The sequence below is a fragment of the Natrix helvetica genome, assembly GCF_964273705.1.
Source record: "Natrix helvetica genome assembly, chromosome: 3".
NCBI lineage: Eukaryota > Metazoa > Chordata > Lepidosauria > Squamata > Natricidae > Natrix > Natrix helvetica.
The window spans coordinates 115,356,353-115,375,976 of record NC_138549.1 but is presented as its reverse complement, the minus strand read 5'-3'; the positions used below and the strand labels follow the sequence as shown (position 1 = coordinate 115,375,976).

General features: G+C 36.0%; 1 long non-coding RNA gene across 2 annotated transcripts in view; it reads left to right on the top strand.

Moving 5' to 3' along the window:
• The window catches only part of LOC309389422, a 36,208-nt gene that overhangs the window by 14,102 nt on the left and 2,482 nt on the right, over nucleotides 1-19,624 (top strand). The gene's annotated exons all lie outside the window — the stretch shown is intronic.

The following is a 19,624-nucleotide window of genomic DNA, read 5'->3' as shown; positions in this document are numbered from 1 at the left end:
AAACTAAAATCCAACAAAATCTGGAAGGCATTGGATTGGAAAAGACTGAGCTATATGAATCAGTCCCCATCAATAGAGACAAGCGAATCTTATCTCCAATCATAGATGTTCATCTGTGGGTTCATCAGTTTTATTTACAGGTTCAGCTTGTCCATTTCTCACTATGGCCAAGGGCAGAAAAAGGTCATTACTATAGAATAAATGCATTCATTTGACTAAGAAGCTGTCAAACCTCTAGAGAAGTGATGTTTTTAAAATTAGTTCAAAGGATTATGAAACCACAAATAAGCTTTGAGTTTAGATTGGACTAAGTAATCATGAGATTTTTGTTGTCTATGAGGAAAGACAATGTAAACACTGCAATGCTGTGTTAATATACCAACATAACAATGTAGGGCTTAATAACAATAGCTCCTAGTCCAAGAATTGGATATTAATAATTATTCTTATGCTGTTCTGAATTATTCCTGTGCTAATCAAAATAAGTAGGTTAACACATTATATTTACCCTTTCTAGTTGGAATAGCAAAAGCTCTTGAAAAACCTAATAGCTCTTGAAGAACCCCATAATTATTATATAGGTCTCTGAAACTCTTTTTCTAGTCAATTAAAATTCAAACAATATAGGTGTTGGACTGGGAAGAGTTTATATGTAGCTACCATAGTACTGCATTCTATGGAAAATGGTTCTGATCACACATCAGAAAAAATACAGCAAGAGAGAAATAAAATGAAGTAATGGGTACCTGAAACATAAGTCAGAAACATTATGGTAGACCTCTAACCCTGAAGATAAAATTAGGACAATTTTGCACAGGTTTAGTATAATCCTGCAGCAGGTTTTGGTAAGTGTGATTCTCCACACTTATTAATTTGTATAACCAAAGTGTGCTTGATATAATATTGCATTTAAAGAAAAATATGTGTGAAAAATACCATATGCCTACTAAATCAAGAATGTCATGTGGTTTATGCGGATGAGAAACAACAGCCTAAAACTGCACAATAACTTGTTAAAATCCAAACTCTGAATTCAAAGTAAGTGTATCACATTTATTTCAATAGAATTAACTATATACTGCTGAATGGGACAAATGGAAAACAGCAGGTTGGTTTAGTCCACTAGGTAATCTTGATATTTAAGAAACATACTTCACCATCTTACCTCATTTCTGGGGAATTGTGTTGGAGTATCGTACTGTTCAATGTCAGAAAAAAAAAACACTGAAGTACACTTAACTATATCCACATGTGCAATCTATAAGAGAGAGTTAGGAAAATGGCATCAGATTGAATTTCATGTGCAAACAGGCAAAGCAAGGGAAATTATTAGCTACTAATTAGAAATTAATTAGTAAGAACACCATACTAATGAAAAATATTTCCACATAGATCTACCCTAATTTGGATTGCATTGTTTCATCAATAGCCCACCCAGGCCACAGATAATCCTGTAAGGAGAAGACTTGATTCTTGTCTCCTGCACCAGGAGGATGTACTCAGTCACTCATGCCCTGGTCACATCCTGAATGGATTATTGTAATGTGTCTAAATGGGGTTGCCCTTGAAAAGTATCCAGAAGTTTCAGCAGATGCAACATGTACTGACGGGCAATTATGTGCACTCCTTAATTAGTGCATGTTACACCTCTGCTCCATGGGCTGCATTAATTGCCAGTTAGCTTCTGGGTTCAATACAAAGTGTTGGTAATCACCCATAAAACCCTTCATGAGGTGAGGCCAGGTTATTTTCCCAGTTACATTTTTACCTTATCCCACCAGGTTTAGCAGAAGAGACACATTAGGGATCCAGTGCCATCTGACGGGATTCAGGAAGAGAGTGCCAGTGCCCACTCTGAAATATCATTAGTTAAATCATCCACAACTCTCTTATTTTTTTAAAGACTCTGAAGACATGGCTTTGTCCTTGTATTTTGTCCTATTTTGTTGTATGGTTTTAATGTAGTTTTTAAATAGTTTATAAATTCATAACATATTTTATAAAAGTAAAGTATTTTTGAAGGGGAGGTTGCAGGTTGTTTTAATTATATGAGCCACCAGGAGTCACAAATGTGAGATGTGCAGTTGTACAAATTGAATGAATAAGAAATAAATAAGGGATTCCCTAAACCTTTGAATTTTTAGAAATGTATTTCCACAATATATGAATCATTCTTCTACACAACTAAAATTGGTCAAAATCTGCTGAATATGTTTTGTGTGTGGATATATGTGTAATTACTTTTTATTATTTGTGAAAAAACTGATTTCATGCATTAAAGTGTGCATTACTGGCCTATATGAAAGCATCTGTATTTTCCACTATCTCTACTTATATTAGGCAATTCTTAGGACATTATGGGAAGAGAATTTAATCTGAAAATTGGATGACAAAGTGTCACCTTAAAATACTTCACTCTTATCCTTGGCATAGAATTTGCTTCATTGTTTTCATAAGTTGCAATTGCATAGTTCTGCAACATTATATAAGTCAAATAATCTTAGCTGGGCAACACTAAGTTTTCACCTGAGGTGAGGTGTTGATGAGAAAGTGCAGATATTTGAAGAAATTGGTAAAAATGCCAAGGAAGGCAGGGAAATCACTGCCATCCTAAACTACAGGGATGGGATTGCTTGGAAAGAGAATTCATGTAGGCATAGAAAAATATATTTTTATGAACATGCTAGAGCAAGTCATTTTGAAAAGTCTCTTGAATAAGAATTTGAATTCTATTTTAAGCTTCTAAATTATGAATTATCCTATCCATTTTGTGTTAACATCAAATTTGGTGAATACCTCTTTACCCATCCAATGAATAAAAATGTTAAGAAATACAATTGCAGGATGGAATCTTATAACATTGTACATATTTCAGTTCCTCCAATCTCTCTTGATGAGAGATTTACCTATTTACCTGAGTTTATCAACATCTACTTTTTTGAAATCCAAGATCTATCTCTACCATACTCAGGTTAAAGAATAGTATGTTTCCCTTAAAAAGAATGCATTTTCTTTTCTATTGCTTTTGTTCCTCTTGAACAAAGTTCATACTTCAATTGTCATATTCCAATCACAGGAGTCATCCCACAATGACTCTATTATAACTATTAAATCTTATTTCCCATACTATGAGCATTATTGTATAAAAATGAAGGCCATGAACTTTATGAGCCAATGTTCTTTCTGGTTTTTCACTGTGAGATTTAGTGAGCCATAGTAACAGCAACACTCCCATTTCTTCTACACAAGTCTTTGTCCAGAGTTCTTGTACAGAATGTTTGTCTTTCAAACTCCACAGGTTTCAATTTAAGACTCTCCTGAGCAAACTTAACAAGCTTTGTCCAAGCATATTTTTATTAGTCTATGTGAACTACAACTCACCTCATGCCAGCAGTCCATCATTCATAACTCAGGCCATGAATTCAGAAACCAAATAATTGCTGTCAACATAATTTGAATAGCCAGTCATTCATTTTCAGTATTTCTTTTTTTCTTTTTCAGTCTTCTTTTATGAAGTATGGATGAGAACACTATTTCATCCCTTAGGTTCTTGAACTTATTCCTAGACTTTTAAGGTTTATGTTATACAATTATATAGTCACTTAGGTGAGATGTGCAGTGTAGAAATGCTGTTAATAAAAGTTACTTTTTGTGGTATTAATTGTCCGTTCAGAAAAGGATAACTGTCAGTTTTTGACAATTCTTATAAGTGATTCTGGTACATTCCTGGTCCTTGTTTTTGGCCAACAGCATAGCTCATGAGCTGATGGATCCAGTTGGCACATATTTGTTTCAATAAGTCACCAATTGCCATGACTCTTTATCTTCCCATAGGCTGCAGCTGTGATTTCCACAGATTCGAAATCCTCTTTTCTTTAACAGTGTATTTTCCTTCCCCAGAAAGTTTAGTTAGAGTCTTATTTCTTTTGCATGGGCCAGAAAGTGTCTTCTATATTTCCTGTTTCTAGGTTCATCCCTGGAACTTACTTCTTTGCTTCATGCTCTTCTGTATGGAGAGTTGCTTTGTCTGTACAGCTACCATTTTAGGTACTAAAGAATACTGAGTTATGTGGAGAAACCAACCTGAAATTTGAATTAGGGTAACTATTGAAATAAATCTCCAAGTGATTTTTGCTTTGTTTATGTGATCTATTATTCCCAAAGTTTCACCTGCATGGAGGAAACACACACACAAACAAACACACACACACTATTGGTGGCTGGATAGCATAGTGGTTACAGCACCAACTTTGACGTGGGATACCATGCTGGTTACCTATTTTACCAGGAAAGATCCTTGGGCAAAGATCTAACACTTTATCTGCCTCTCTCAAATATGAGAATGATACGAACAAGGAGAGTCATATTGGCTCAGACATTTCTTTGATCAACAAGGTTTGCCTCAGATGTTGAGGAACAGTACAATCTGATTCATAAGTGGGCTACTGGGGACAAACCATATAGTGATGAGATAATAGAACTTGTAATTGATGGAATGCTACTACAATAGCAGACCTAATGAGAGAAAATATATAAAGTGTATGAGGGAACTATGGATGGATAGAATACCTGCATCCATAGTAAGTCAGAAACAGCTAACTACCCAAAGCTTCAACGTAGTGAACTTGGAGATAGATCAGGGGGGTCAAACTTGCAGCGTCACATTGTCACGTGACATATAGCGACATTTCTCCCTTAACCAGGGGTGGGCATGGCCAGTATGTGACGCATCTGGCCCATAGGCCGCAAGTTTGACACCCCTGAGATGGATCAACTATACCTTACATCCCAGATTCAAGAAGACCAGGAAGAACAGCTGGATGTGCAGCCAACACCTGAAGCAGGAATGTCACTGCCATCCTCTCTGTTAAAGACCACAGCTGCATAGGCATAAGATCATGGATAAACTAGCTATAATCAACCCTGGAGACCAGTACCAAGGCTCAGTGGAAAGCACCATTAGATAGTATGCTAGAAGATACCAATAGAGTCCTCACGATAATCCCTACTACTACCATAATTCAAACCAATGAATTGGTATACACTACACCACTGTAATCCTGTAACTCCTAAGCAAGGAGAATAGCTGCAACAGATCTCAGGAATGAAGTCAGAAGTCTCTGTCTGGAAGAGTGCAGTGTTAGAAACAGCTAAGATACTGTGCTGTGCAGGTCCTGGCTCCCAGGCCTCTGGTAGAGAATCTGAAATTGAGGAAGACCCATACCATCCACGGGTCAGAAGGGAATTTTGGAATGTTTTTTTTAAATAAGCTAATGTGGCTTTTCATCTATTTGACAATTCCGGATATAGCCTTGAAGTGCTGAATCTGCAATAAGATCAATCTATGAGAAACTGTTTCTTAAACTTTTTTTACAGTAACTGCCTCAGAATGCAAAAAGATAATTAATCACCTCTGCCATCCTTCCATTTTTAGATTTTTGCCAAAAGACAAACTCCTTACTTCAACTTGGAAGTTTTGAAATGTGTTTAGCTGCTAGCATTTTTTTTCCATCTGTGGAATGATACTTCCTAATCATTTGATTATTGGAAAATAAGGTGTTCAGATTTCACTCAGTCCTAAAGAGTATTTCTCTTCATAGGGCAGATGTTGGAGTCAAGCACAAATGATGATAGAATCTTGAAAGCGGAGTATAATTTCACTAGAGATCAGCAGTGTGAAATCTTAAAACAATGCTTTTAAAAAAACCCACTTCATTGCTGAGGTTTGGATTGAAAAAACTGAACCCTTGTGAGATCTGATGAGATTTTAGAATGTGATCCTTGAAGCTCTTTCAGTCTTGGGAACCTTTTGGAGAGCTGGCGGCCCGGAATTCCGGAGTCATTGCACGGATGCTGACAGAAAGAATAATTGGAGACATTCCATCACTGCTGTTCTCCCACAGCAAAATCTAAATAGGTCCATTTATGTACTTGTTCCAGATAAGCCTGACCCCTACTGACATTGCTTGAATGTTGTCACATGTCTGAGTACAACTGCCTGAGGTAAAGAAACCTTCATGTATACAGCTGTACATGCCTTTTGGCTTGTGCATAAGTTAGGAACTTCAATTATCAGAGTCTTTGCTCATGTGGAAGACTGAAATTCTTTTCCGCAGACATTCTGAGTGAATGCGCAAGTGTAGGAAGTTGTCATCTGAATAGTGTTGGAAGGGAGTAGAATTTAATGTTCATGATAAGAGTTTCATACTGATAATGTCTGCATAGGGCTAAGACTATTTGCAAATATTCTCTAGTAGTTCACATGTTCAGTATAATTTATTTTATTTTCTTCTCTGTTAGAAAAAAAATAAGGTGGGCTTACTTTTAGAAGAATGATTACCATATTCGTGGATCAACCTCTATCCCTTTTACCTGGAAATGGCAGAGAATTGATGAATTCTATATTAAAATTATACTAAAATACTTAATTTAAGGCTCTGATGAGAAACAATCAAATGTGGGAGAAAGTAGCAAGAGTGACATCCTCCCTCCTCCCTCTCCTTTAATCTTTTAAACATAGCTGGGCTCTTAACAGTTTCTCAAACAATAAGAGTACCTCTTAACATTTTTATCTTTCAGGATCAGAGTTCCACTAAGTGTCACAAATAATTAGAGGCATTCTAAATTACTACTGCAATTTACCGTCATAGTCAGCTGGGAAAGTATCCTGAGTGAATGCTTCACTGAGATTTCATAATCTTAGCTTTCTGCAGCCTGATATTTTCCAGATGTATTAAGAGTGTAACTCTTGTCAACCTATTGGCCAAGCAGCGTAGGTGACAGATGTTAAACTCCAACATATCTGGAGGATACCAGTTTGGGGAAGGCCATAATACACATTATTCTGTTTCCAATTATTTCAATAATTACACTTTGAGAAGGCAGACCTCTCTGGTTATATAAATGGGAAGGAAATTACTGCCAGAGAATATTAATAACCGGTCAATTGAGGATAGCTTGGAGAAAGGGCAAAAATGGAAGAGGTCCATTGGTTAAATGAAAGGATATGTTAGAAAGAATGAGTGGACAATCTAAAAGACAACCGGTTAGTCCAATACATGCAGAGGGTACCAGGCTTGGAAGACTGCTATAGATCAAGCCCTTGAGTGGCTATTTTTCTGGAAAAGGCAAAATATCCCTTTAAATAAATTGATTTTGACTTCATTTAAAAGGAATCTCGGTGCAAACTAAAAAAATTTCCCGGTGCAAACTAATTTTTGATTGATTTGTCTGAGACACAATCTACCTAGTTCAATTACACCAGGTCTAGGAAAGCTTCTTCATAATTTGTCCTCCCTGCTAAACTCTTTCCCAAACATCAGTAGTAATTATGCGAAAATGGCAGAGGGAGCCGATATAGTTATAGACAGGATGTCCTATAGGAAAATGGTGTTAGAAATAGTGAGATTATATTTTTCATGCATTAGAGTGGCAATAGGGTTTCTACAACTGTGGTTTTCCAAATGATATCCATATTTACAAAACTGAATTGGGAAAAGGTGGTCTTATAGTACTGTGATCTAGCATGATATCTGGACTGATTCTTCAAATAGCCTGTGAATGGGAAAACTCAAACCCTTGAATAATTCTTCTGAATCCATCAGACTAGATACTTGTGCTTCTTATTTCTGTGAATTATGATTTCCTTTATAATGTGAATGGGAAAACTCAAAACGCTTGCATGAGGACAGTGTCTGTAATGTATTTCAATGTATTACAGGCATGGAAAAGGGAAACATGTAATTATGTCAAAATTTTATATTTCTTCTAAACATTCTAAGTATTTGCAATCTTTTTTAATGTTTTAAATAGCTTTTTAGCCGTTAAAGCATTTTTATATTTTCTACCATTTTAAGGAATATTTGTGTTTTTTTTTTACATTTTACTCACCTAAGTGCCATATTTAATATTTCAACTCCTTAGAGAATTTAGTATTCTTCAGTTTAATTTTTGAAATTTAGCTAATGTGCAAAAGAAAGATATATGTAAATGGAAGCATTTGTCACATTTTAGTCAGCATTTAGAAGTCCAATATTATGTGGGAGAGAGTTAATTAGAAACAATTTTATATAATGCTGCCAGTGTAATTCTTTGCTATTTTGTTGGCTATTTTTGCAGCTCTATAAAACAACACGATCTTCAATATATTTCAGACTTGTGTGACATTTCCTTTTGCTACTTTCAACATACACTATTTTTCTATTATGCTCTTACCACCAGCCAATGACAAACTTGTAAACATGAATTGTAAGTCTGCATAATTTTGAAAAAAGATATCAGCTCCTATAGCCGTGATGGCGAACCTATGGCACGCGTGCCACAAGTGGCACACGGAGCCGTTTGTCAGGGCACGCGAGGCGCTGCCCTGTCAGCTGGCCAGCACGCATGCGCGCGCTGGCCAGCTAAGTTCACCTTTTTAAAAGCTATTTTTCACCTTCCCCAGGCTCCAGAGGCTTTATAGGAGCCTGGGGAGGGCGAAAAGAGCTTCTGGTTTGCTCGGAGGGTGGTTTTAAGCGTTCCGAAGGCTTCAGGGACGGTCCCTGAAGCCTCCGGGGGGGGGAGGCTCTTTTCGCCCTCCCCAGGCTCTTATAAAGCCCCTGGAGCCTGGGGAGGGCAAAAAAAATGTAAAAATGGGGGGGTCACACGTTGTGCGTGCATGCGCACTGGGGGGGTCGCACGTTGCATTATGGGTGTGGCATGCCTGCCCTTGACCCCCCTGCGCTCCCCCCATTTGTGGCACGCGAGCCAAAAAAGGTTCGCCATCACTGTCCTATAGCAACATTGTCAACCATTCCATTTTACACCTTTACTTAAAATATGACTTTTGATGTGTTCCAATCAATTTCTGAATTGTGATGAGGTTTATGTTCTCTTTGAGCTGGAGATGGGCTCTGACACTGCACTTCCCCAAACACAGGGCTCTTCAAATATAACGGGTCAGCCACTTCCAGAATTCATAGCCGGTAGATTGGGAAAGAATGCTTTAGAGCTCATAATTAATCACTGGCAACCTTCTCACCAAATTGTGATTTTCATTGGCAAACTAATTAAAAACACATTTACCCCTATCATTTATTCTAAAGGATGTGTAGTTTGGACGTTAGTGACATGAAAGAAAGGAATCAGGCCATTCATGGAGGATAAAGTCTGGTGTCTAAGGGATGCCAAGTGTCCTTAAACAGAAATCAATACATAGATGCAGTACTGCCTGAGGAATTGTTTTCTTGTCTATTCAACCGCAACAAAAAAAGACAGCACATACTGGCTATCCAGTCATGTTAATGTTATCCTTGGTTAACCCACTGAATATTAAACCCAAATATTTTATGAACATTGCAACAGCATAAGCTGTTAACTGAAGGGCAACTTACATTGAAAGGGAATGGCAATCGCTCAGTGTGTTTTATTGCCGTGTGGGATGTCTCTCTAATCTAAAACCAGTGGTAACCACTGAGCAATAACTTATGATTCTTTCCTTCAGTATAAAGTTACAGTGACATTTCCAGGTTTTTCTTGCTTAGTTGTGACCTCTTTCAGCCTTTTCGCTTTGACTGAAAACGTATCTGCCTCTGTGTTGCCTATAAATGAATAACACTCCCAATCAAATCTGCTCTGATAACATTCCATCTTATACTGAAAGATCAGGTATCTAAAAACATTCATAATAAGTGAAATCAAGTCTTCCACTTGTAATCTATTGAAATGCAAATTAACCATAGACCTTTTGCAATCTTTGTATTAATAGCTGTGGCATTCAGGAGAATAGAAAACTTTCTTTGGCGTAACTAGCATCATTAGAAATTTTCTCCCCCAAAGTTTTCCCTTTATCTAATCTATGTACAAATAAATTGGATATTTGCCAGATCTAATACATCAATGCAGACAGCTACAGAAAAAAAATAGTGTAAAGAATTGCATCTGTGCAGTTATTTACATAGATACTGTTCTGGTTATAAATGTATTAGATAGGCTTGCTGGCTGTTGAGAAATGTGAACTTGTTTTGCTGTGTCAGAGAAGAGCTTTGAATATTGCTGAATCCTCAGAACTAATCCTTGACTTGGCTTCCATTGAAGCAGCAGAAATAGGCACATAGCAAAAATGTGTTGGTCATGATCAGCAATTCCCAGTGGGACTTTCTGAACAAAGTATGACTCTGTAAAACAGAAGCCAGAGCAGATGCCATTAGGTGACATCACTGTCTGCTTTTACAAAGAAATTGTTCCCTGATTGGTCAGGGTCTGTTTATCTATCTATCTATCTATCTATCTATCTATCTATCTATCTATCTATCTATCTATCTACCTACCTACCTACCTACCTACCTACCTACCTACCTACCTACCTACCTACCCCTACCTACCTACCTTATCTTATCTTTTCCTTCCTTCCTTCCTTCCTTCCTTCCTTCCTTCCTTCCTTCCTTCCTTTTTTCTGGGCTTGCACTCTGTAGCCTTTAATGCCCATTGCCCATGAATAAATAAATAAATACAAGAAAATGAATGTCGATGACAAATCTAGCATCCCTCTCTTTTGTGAAATAATTGATATCTAATGTCATCTACAGTCACAACAATCTGGGTCTTCATTTTACCCACCTCAGAAAGATGGAAGGCTGAGTCAACCTTGACTGATGAGCAGTGGTGGGATTCAGCCAGTTCACACCACTTCGGAAGAACCTGTTGTTAAGTTTCTGAGCAGTTTGGTGAACTGGCTGTTGGAAGAAATCATTAGGGCAGAGAACCGGTTGTTAAATTATTTGAATCCCACCACTGCTGATGAGATTCAATCTGCCAAACTGCTGGCAGCCGGTGATCAGCAGAAGTAGCCTGCAGTACTGCACTCTAACCACTGCGCCATCGCGGCTTTATGTGCACATGAATTTTATTGAACTCTGTGAATTGCGGCTTCTTGGTTCTCTAGCACATCCTCCAACTCTTATTTTAATACATGATCATAATTTCAGATAGTCAGGCATTGAATTAGATTAGACCGTATTAGATTATGTCTGAGGAAATATGACAATTTAACCTGGAACAAATTCTCAAGAAGCTTTATTTATTTCAAGATTAATCATTTATATGGAGGAGATTGTGAACATCTATGGATTTCCTCCCAGTCATTTCTGATTGAATTTTGGTTTGGTATAATCATAGATCTAGTATTATCACTGATCTTGCCTAATCTCATGTCCTCTGAGTATGTTGGGATTCCAATTCTCCAAATCCCTTAGCTAGAAAAGGCCTTTTGGTCATATTGACTGAGAATTTATGGGTCATGTCACCAGTTGGAAAGAATGTTTTATATAAAGATATATTTTATATACACAAAATAATGCCTTTAAAATATTGTTTGTGATATACACATAAGCTATAGTTGCCTTTATATAAAGAAAAATACTTTCATACCCAAGCAACATAAGTGGTTTGGTTCTAAATTCATATCAAGGATGGCAACCTGGAAGCATTAGCTGATACATAATGCTGAGTTAGGTTGCTAAAAGAGTAACCTATTACAAAGATATCACATCTGTTCTGAAAGTGATGCACTTGCTGTCAATTTGCTACAAGCTTAAATTAAAGTAAACTGCTTATTATGCAAATAAAAATTGTATAAGTTTGTACCATATCCAAAAGTTGGGTTTCTTCTAAATATTCCAGCTCTACTGGAACTGATAAATTTGAATAGATCTTCAGTAGCCTGGATATACTTTACTATAATGTCAATCTTTTTCAATTTATATTGTTCTGATTACTGTTGTTGATATTTATAAATTGCTTGCATTTAAGGAAGACTGCAGTTTTGAAAATGATATCATATATTCAGTCATTTAAAACCAATCAATGAAATATATAAATATATATTCCTGTGATGCTTGTAAATTCCCTATTTATTCATTTTGTGCTTTATTTTACTTTATTCCCCCCCCCCTCTTTTTACCTTTGACTATCTCTTCTTTTTTCTTTCCTCTTTCTTTTCTCTCATTTTAAATGCTTAATGGAATAGGTTTTTTTTTAATGGAGCAGTGCTGCATTGCCTACCACTAATAATCCTTACCTCTTTTGAATACACGGGGGTATCTGTACATTGGCAATTAGGAAAAGATGTTCTTATAATATTTTAACATCAATAGTTAAAAATGGGAATATGAAAAACCTTATTTTTCAAGGAAAGAAAGTGAGAAAAGGAAAAAAACCACATGGCTTTCATATGCCATCTACACAATAACTCTACATTTAAAGGAAAATATTTGTAGGTCAGGGTAAAATGAGGGATCCTTTAGTGTTTTCTGAGCTTGGTTGTTTTCTTGCAGACATTTCTTTATCCAAACTAGAATGACCACTAGATGCACTGATGATATTACCAGTTTGGGTAATTAAACATTTGAAGAAAACAATCAAGATCAGAAAGCACCAAACACCGCACAACTCTACATTTGCTTATGGCATCAAAGAAAACCTCTACAGCTGAATGGCAAATAGAACTCAAGGTAAAAGTCAACCAAGACCAGGGTATAGATGTCGTATTTGTTTTAGAACTATTTGTACAAAGGGTGAAATAGCAGTCAAAACATATTTGCTATACCACATTTTTGAATAAAGTGTATTTGAATGGTTGAATTTCTCTCTCATAGAATGCTTATTATAATTAAATGCATAAGCCACCACGCACAACTAACAAAGTTGTACATGTGTGCCATTTAAAAGTAGTATATTTTGTATCCAAGTTTAAAAAGCAGACAATGTAAATTGGCTCTGAGAAAATCGTAGAAAAATTCCAAGTTTTAGAGGTCTAAAAATTTCAACCATATTGTTAGCCCCCTTCACCTCAAAATTGAAATCTAAGCATGAACTTGAAATGGAAAAAACAAATCAAGGTTATCATCCAAAAGAGAAAATCTAACAATTCGTGACTTTTGCTATCTTCAGATTGAATAAATGACGCTGCAGCTTGTCAGAGACAACAGCTTTAAATTAATTACTGTTAGTTCATAGAACTGACAGGAAAGAAGACAAATCAAGAGTTAATCCTGAGTATTGTACTGGATCTAAAGTAAGACATGTTGTCAAAGACTTATTTCACTCAGGTTCTGTACCCAGATTGGCCAACCAATTGCTATAGGAAACATTCTTCTGTTCATGTCCTCTAGCAATCAGTATTGAGAGGCATGTTTCCAAGGAAGAGGTCAAAGATGTGCAAGAGTTACTGAACACACTATTTTTAGAAATGACAAAGGAGCTGAATACTTCCTTGCAACAACCGTTCTTGAAGAAAATTGAGCTATATAGAGGGTCTACTCTAATAACCTTTGTATTTATATAGAAATTTATGGAAATAATCATTATAAAAAAGAACAAATAGATTGATCCAGTCCCATCCAATTCTCATTTTCCTGCTTTCACATTGTAAGATATCTATATTGTCTGTCTGCTTGCCTGCCTACCTGCCTGCCTACCTACCTATAAATCTGCATTAATTTATATTAATTTTTATGTACTGTATTTTTCAGAGTATAAGACGCGCCAAGGTTTTAAGGAGGCAAAATTTTAAAAAAAATGTTTTTGCACTCTGCAAACCTCCCAAAACCAGCATGTTTTTTGCAAAAACGGCCCCGTTTTTTGTCAAAAGAAGGGCATAGATAGCCATTAGGAGGCTTATAGAGTGCTCCTTGGGGCTGGGGAGGGCAAAATTGAGCAAAAAACTGCATGCGCAGAAGCGTCCAGGTGGGAGGGCAGAGACTCCCGCCGCCGCCACTGCCTGATCCAAACCGAACCAGGAGCAACCCACCTCTGGGGTAATGGCTTTAGATGAATTTCAAACCTTCTGTGGAATTCAAATTTTCTCCATTGAGGACAATACAGGCAGGCTCTCTTGATCATGCTTCTGTTTTGAAAGTAGATACAATCTTTTATGAGTATTATAAGCACAGTAGTTTGTGTCTATAAAAGGTCTCTCCCTCCCTCCCCTTCTAGTGCAATTAGCAGTCATCTTAGGGACCTTAGGATATTACTGTAATGGAATTACTGATGAGTTATGCATTACTATCTGCTACATGTGGTGGGGTCCTTTCTTTGCTTTTATGCTATATACATCTGCAGCATATTACAAAGAACTGTAATTCAGTTTTGAAATGATCTTTAGGAGCAAAGACTCATCTGAAAACAAATTGGGGAGCTGATAACTGTTACAGGGATATTGCTACAATGAGTATGTATATGCTTCCCAGCATATGTGGTTCCTTAGAGCACACCAGAAAAAATAGTGTCAGAATCACTGGGTTTTGATTTCCCTCATTTTCCCTGAAGGAAACCATCAAATGGCTCCCAAAGCCCAGCTTGCTGCTCACTGGTAATTTTATCACATGGTTCCATATCCTCTGTGATCCTCAAGAGAGTCCACTGCAAATAAATAACACAATATCTTCACATTGCAAAAGACACCTGATGTAAAAAAAAAAATGCCGCAAAAAACCTCCATTAAGATCCCTGCATTAAGATTCTATTAACTCATTCCAAGGAAACGGAAACCTGGAATTATAACCATGGCCATGCCATCATAGAAAAGATATTCCTCTACCTTCATCCCTATCCTTGATTCATCATGACACGAATATAGCAAATAAAAATCCTGACAGCTGTTTTCAATGGCTAAACACAGAAATGAAAAAGATTGATAACTCTAATAATTTAATCGACTCAATCCCCAACTAGCAATTATTCCCACACCTCCCAAACTTTGATATTTCACTGTTTAAAAAGGAATTATGTTACATAGAACAAATGGATCTTGATCTTGAGTCCCACCCTACATGTTGAAAACTGCCTCTACACCAAGTGTCTATCTGCAATTTAGTGGTGCACTTTAAGAAGGAAAACAATCTGGCTACTCAGCAAATGCCAGAAATAAGGTTTTATTTAGCAGTGCTGTTAAAACTTGCTTCAAGAAGAAGATTCTGATGCATATCTCCCAAACTATGTTTTTCAACTGAGTGGGCCAACTTTCTGCTATACCGCTTGCCCCTCAGCCACTGGCATAAACTGTAGTAAATTGCGACAAGAAGGATCTGGGTTTTATTTGCTTTTTTAACGTAACTAACAGTATACTCCATGGATTGAGGCGTAGAAAGGATCAGACTGATAATCCAATTGATTCTGTCTTTATTAACTTGTATTGATTTATTACTAGAAATATTGGGAAAAATAATCAAAGTAAAACAAACCATATCACCATTATGCAGAAAATACAGTACTATACCATTTTAAAACAAATCATATGTGAACAACAGATTAAATTTTAATTGTACTGAATCATATAGCTCAGTTTTTTCACTGAGTCTCTAAAGGCATAATTCAAAATATAAAGGGAAATACATTTCTTCAATCCAGAAAGCTGTATTCATGGTGTAGTTTCATTCTAGCCACACATTGATATCTTTACTCTACTCCAGTTCTCTTAAACTGAGAAATTGCAAATTTTGGCACACAACCTAACTTTATATTTATATTCTTAAATATTAATTTTCTTCTCCATATCTTAATTATAAGAATACGAACATTAAATCAGGATGAGAAAACCAAAGTGTAGTTTCAAATCATGTGTTAAATACCCTTCAATTTATTGTATCTCCAGCATAAAAGTTTGATCACCAGCCTTCCTTAAACTTCTTCTGGGATATCTAGTAAACATGAAATAGTATTTTCAATTAACTACATAATTGCATGTTAACATTGTAAGACTAATGTCTAATGTTTTTATACATTTAAGGCTAGTGATTCACTGTAACAGATTATTTCAAAACTTTTGTAAATTCTTATTAGATTTGATCATAGTAATAGTCTTCAGTTATATAGCTAGATTCTGCCAAAATCTTTCCATTTTAAAATAAGTTTTGTTGGTTGCTACCATACTAGATCAAAACTACAGTATCAGCAAATGCTTTCATTTACTGCTCCAGCTTTTTTGATAAACCAAATTATTTAGGTAGTGACTCAAAAGCTTTAAGAAACTATAATACTCATGGGATTCTTCTTTTTTTGCCTGAATTCCGTAAAAGCAACATAGAATTAAAAAAAAACCTTACAAAATTTTAATTAGAGTTAACTTAAAGAATAATTTTCTCATATAAGCCCGATAAAACTTAAGCCTTTGTGTCCAAAATTTCCACATATTTACGCTACTTTTAAAGTAGGAAAAATAATTGAGTGTTGAATAAAGTGAGAAGCACTTGCCAGGATTTCAAAGGAGTCAAATAATAGCTTCCTGATGTTCCCATAATGGTTTACATTCAGTATTATTAACATTCCACATTAAAAAAGGATATAAGCTTCCATTATGAATGGAAATGTGGGAAAGTAACCTCCCATTTTCTTAAGGAAATCTAAGTTTAGAAAAAAGAAAATAAAAAACCCCTGGATATATGCCTGTTCCATTAAAAAGCATCCTCAAAATTTTTCAAACTGTTTAAAATATCTAAAATAAATTATCATAGAATTCCTTTTAAACTATAAATTAGTTTAAAAGTAGTATTCATTCTGACCACAATTATTCTCTACCATAATCTCATAAGAATTTTCAACTATCTCATATGACATATGAGGAATACTCTCTGTTATGCAGGTTAAAATATTTAACTATGCTAACAAAGATGTCTGGGAATATTTATTTCAAGGTACTAAACAAGACTTCAAGCAACAGACAAATTCCCATTTTTATACATTTCCATAGATAACATATGATTGAAAGAGAAGTGTATTAGATTAATTAATGTAGTTTATCATGTTGTAATTCAAGATTCACAAATTTAGGTAAAGATACTTGATAATTATAATAATATCTTTTGCCTACAATAGCAGGTTATATGTCAAATTCTAGCTACCTAGATATCTGAACTTTCCTTGGATTGTCTAACACTATGGGATAATAGTTGTAAAACCATATCAAATATAAGAGAAAATAAAATATATCCTCATACAGTTTGAAGATATATCCTGATAGGTAAAGAAATAACACTAACATAATGATCTTCGCTAAGAGAGTAAAATATTACTGTCTGATCCAATTGAATAGAAACAGAGAACAATCCACTTTCTCCAAAGGATGTTCAAACATTTGATCTGCACTTTAATAAATACTTTTTTCTGCATTTACAGAAGCCGCTACAACTAAGTAAGATGTTCAGATTCAATTTCTAAAATATCTACTAATTCTCTGATATTATCAGAGTCCTGCCTTGTGCTTCCCTTCTACTGTTGTGTATGCAATAGAAGGAACTATATTCTACAAACTCTGTGCTAGTATTGCTGCGGGAATTTCAGTATCTACATTTAACAAGGATATCAGACCATAATTTGTTCTTACCCAGTTTCTACTGTTATCTAAGTGTCATAAAACAGAAAAGGGAAACATTCCTTGCACATAAGTCAAATTGTTCTTATATAGGACCAAGCCTTTGTATAAATAACTTCTAAATCCATCTAGACAAAGATCTTTTCCTTTTTCTTGTTATTTATTTTCTATCATTCACACTTTTTATGAACAAAAATATGATTAAATAGCTGCATCACCCTTTGATTCAGTTGATAAATGTTTCCTGAATTTAACTTTGCATACACTCAGATTACTGCCCCCCACTCTGGCAGTAATGCAGTCTATACCTGCATAGACACCTGTAGGCAAACCCCCTAGAATTAATGGTTTGCAATCATTGTCTGCATACATTAAAAAAGGAAAAAGGATGACCCTACCAACTATAGACCTAACAGCCTCCTTAACACAATCACTAAACTCTGTGCTACAGAGTTTTACAACCTACAACAGGAATTCGTGGCCTGGAAGGAACAGAAAACAGATGGCAGAGAAGCAAGCTAGCTTTAGGTAAGACCAGTCTGAGAGTAGCTAGCCCCTGGGCTGATGGTGCCCACCATCGCTTTAAGATCTCCTCCCCAGGCAGCCCAACTGCTTGCAAAGAGCAGCTATAAAAACCCTCTAACAAAGCAAACAAAATAGATAAAGTAATAGAAAGTGAAGAAGCTAAAGTGTTCTGGGACTTTAAAATTTAAGCATCTGCCATGGAACACCCAGGATTTAATAATTGTTGATAAAAAGACAAAAAAAAAGTCTAGTTAGTGGATGTATTACCTTGAGAAAGCAGAAGAGAAGATAATTGAAAAAAAATAGCAAAATATAAAAAGAAAGCAAAGATAGTATTAATAGACACCTTTGGGAGTGTAATCCTCAAACATCTGGAACATCACTAAACTCCATTGGCATTGACAAAATCACCATTGATGAATTGCAAAAGGTGGCTTTATTTGAAACAGCTTACATCCTGCGACAATACCTTTAACAGCATCAGACAACAACATCTGCTTATCCTAAATCCTTGGGAAGGACTCGATAGGTGGACAAAAATGCCAAATCCAGTCTGAACATCTGGCTGACTATGTGATGAACCAAAATAATAATCCATCAGTTAGCCATCACTTGATATGGTTGTGTGGGTTAAGTGTTCTGAAGAAGATGAGAGCTATGCCAGAGGTTCAACCATACTGGATAGATCTCATCGGAGGAGCCAGATGAACATAAACAATATGGTGAGACATAATTTACAGGAACTTATACTGGATCAGTCATCACATTGGTCAACAAGGACAATGCTATGTATTGGAGTTCCTAGACACCTGGCAACAAATGTGTTAGATCAGGTAATGGAAAGGCACCCTCATGCTAAAGGCAACAACAGCTCTTTATTGTAACAGAACAAAGAACAAGTATGTACAATCCAGCGAAGGTTTAGTCTGACAGCAGCCCTTTTATAGGGAGCTGTCAGACCCTTCGACCAATGAGATTAAAATTCTGTTCCCACCGCAACAGAGGACCTTGGTGGAAACCATTATAACAGTTGCTAGTATCTAACAAAATGGGGTACAGAACTTGGGACTGTTGGCTGAGCAACTAGGCCAGTAGCTGTAGTACTTCTGGAAAAAAAAGACGTTTACCTGTTGCAAATGTACAATGCAATCATATCTTTAATACCATCAAACAGCAACAACTGTCTACTTGAGATCCTTCACCTCTGATCCTAAGGAGAGAGGTACTTCAATGATATTTTGACTCATCTCATGTAGCCTAGAATATCAACAACATGGATTTGGTATTAAACCAAAAGTTAAAAATGCAACAGAAATGTGTGTGTGTGTGTGTTTGTGTATGTATTTGTGTTACAACCCCTGGTATGCCCAAATATGGGAGGGAGCTCACTACTCCCTCTATCTGTCCTTCGGCTTATTACAGAAGACCATCCAGGCAGAAAACCATATTTTTTTTATTTTTAATGTTGCCTTTTTATATTTGTGTTGTATTTGTGCTGATAAATAAATAAAGGGAGACTAGTATAGATCTATTTCAAGCTATTTAGCTCTCATCAGCTAGCCATACCCTTACTGGGATTCGAACCAGGGCTGTATTACATATATATATAGCTGTAGGGAAGATTCTTTCCTGGGATTAAAATCTACTTAATGTCTTATACTAGTGTCATTTCATACTGCCAATTTTTGCAAGGTAATATCACTGTCATATATAAAATAGTTTCCCTCTAGTCTCAGGCAAGGAGAAAATTTGATT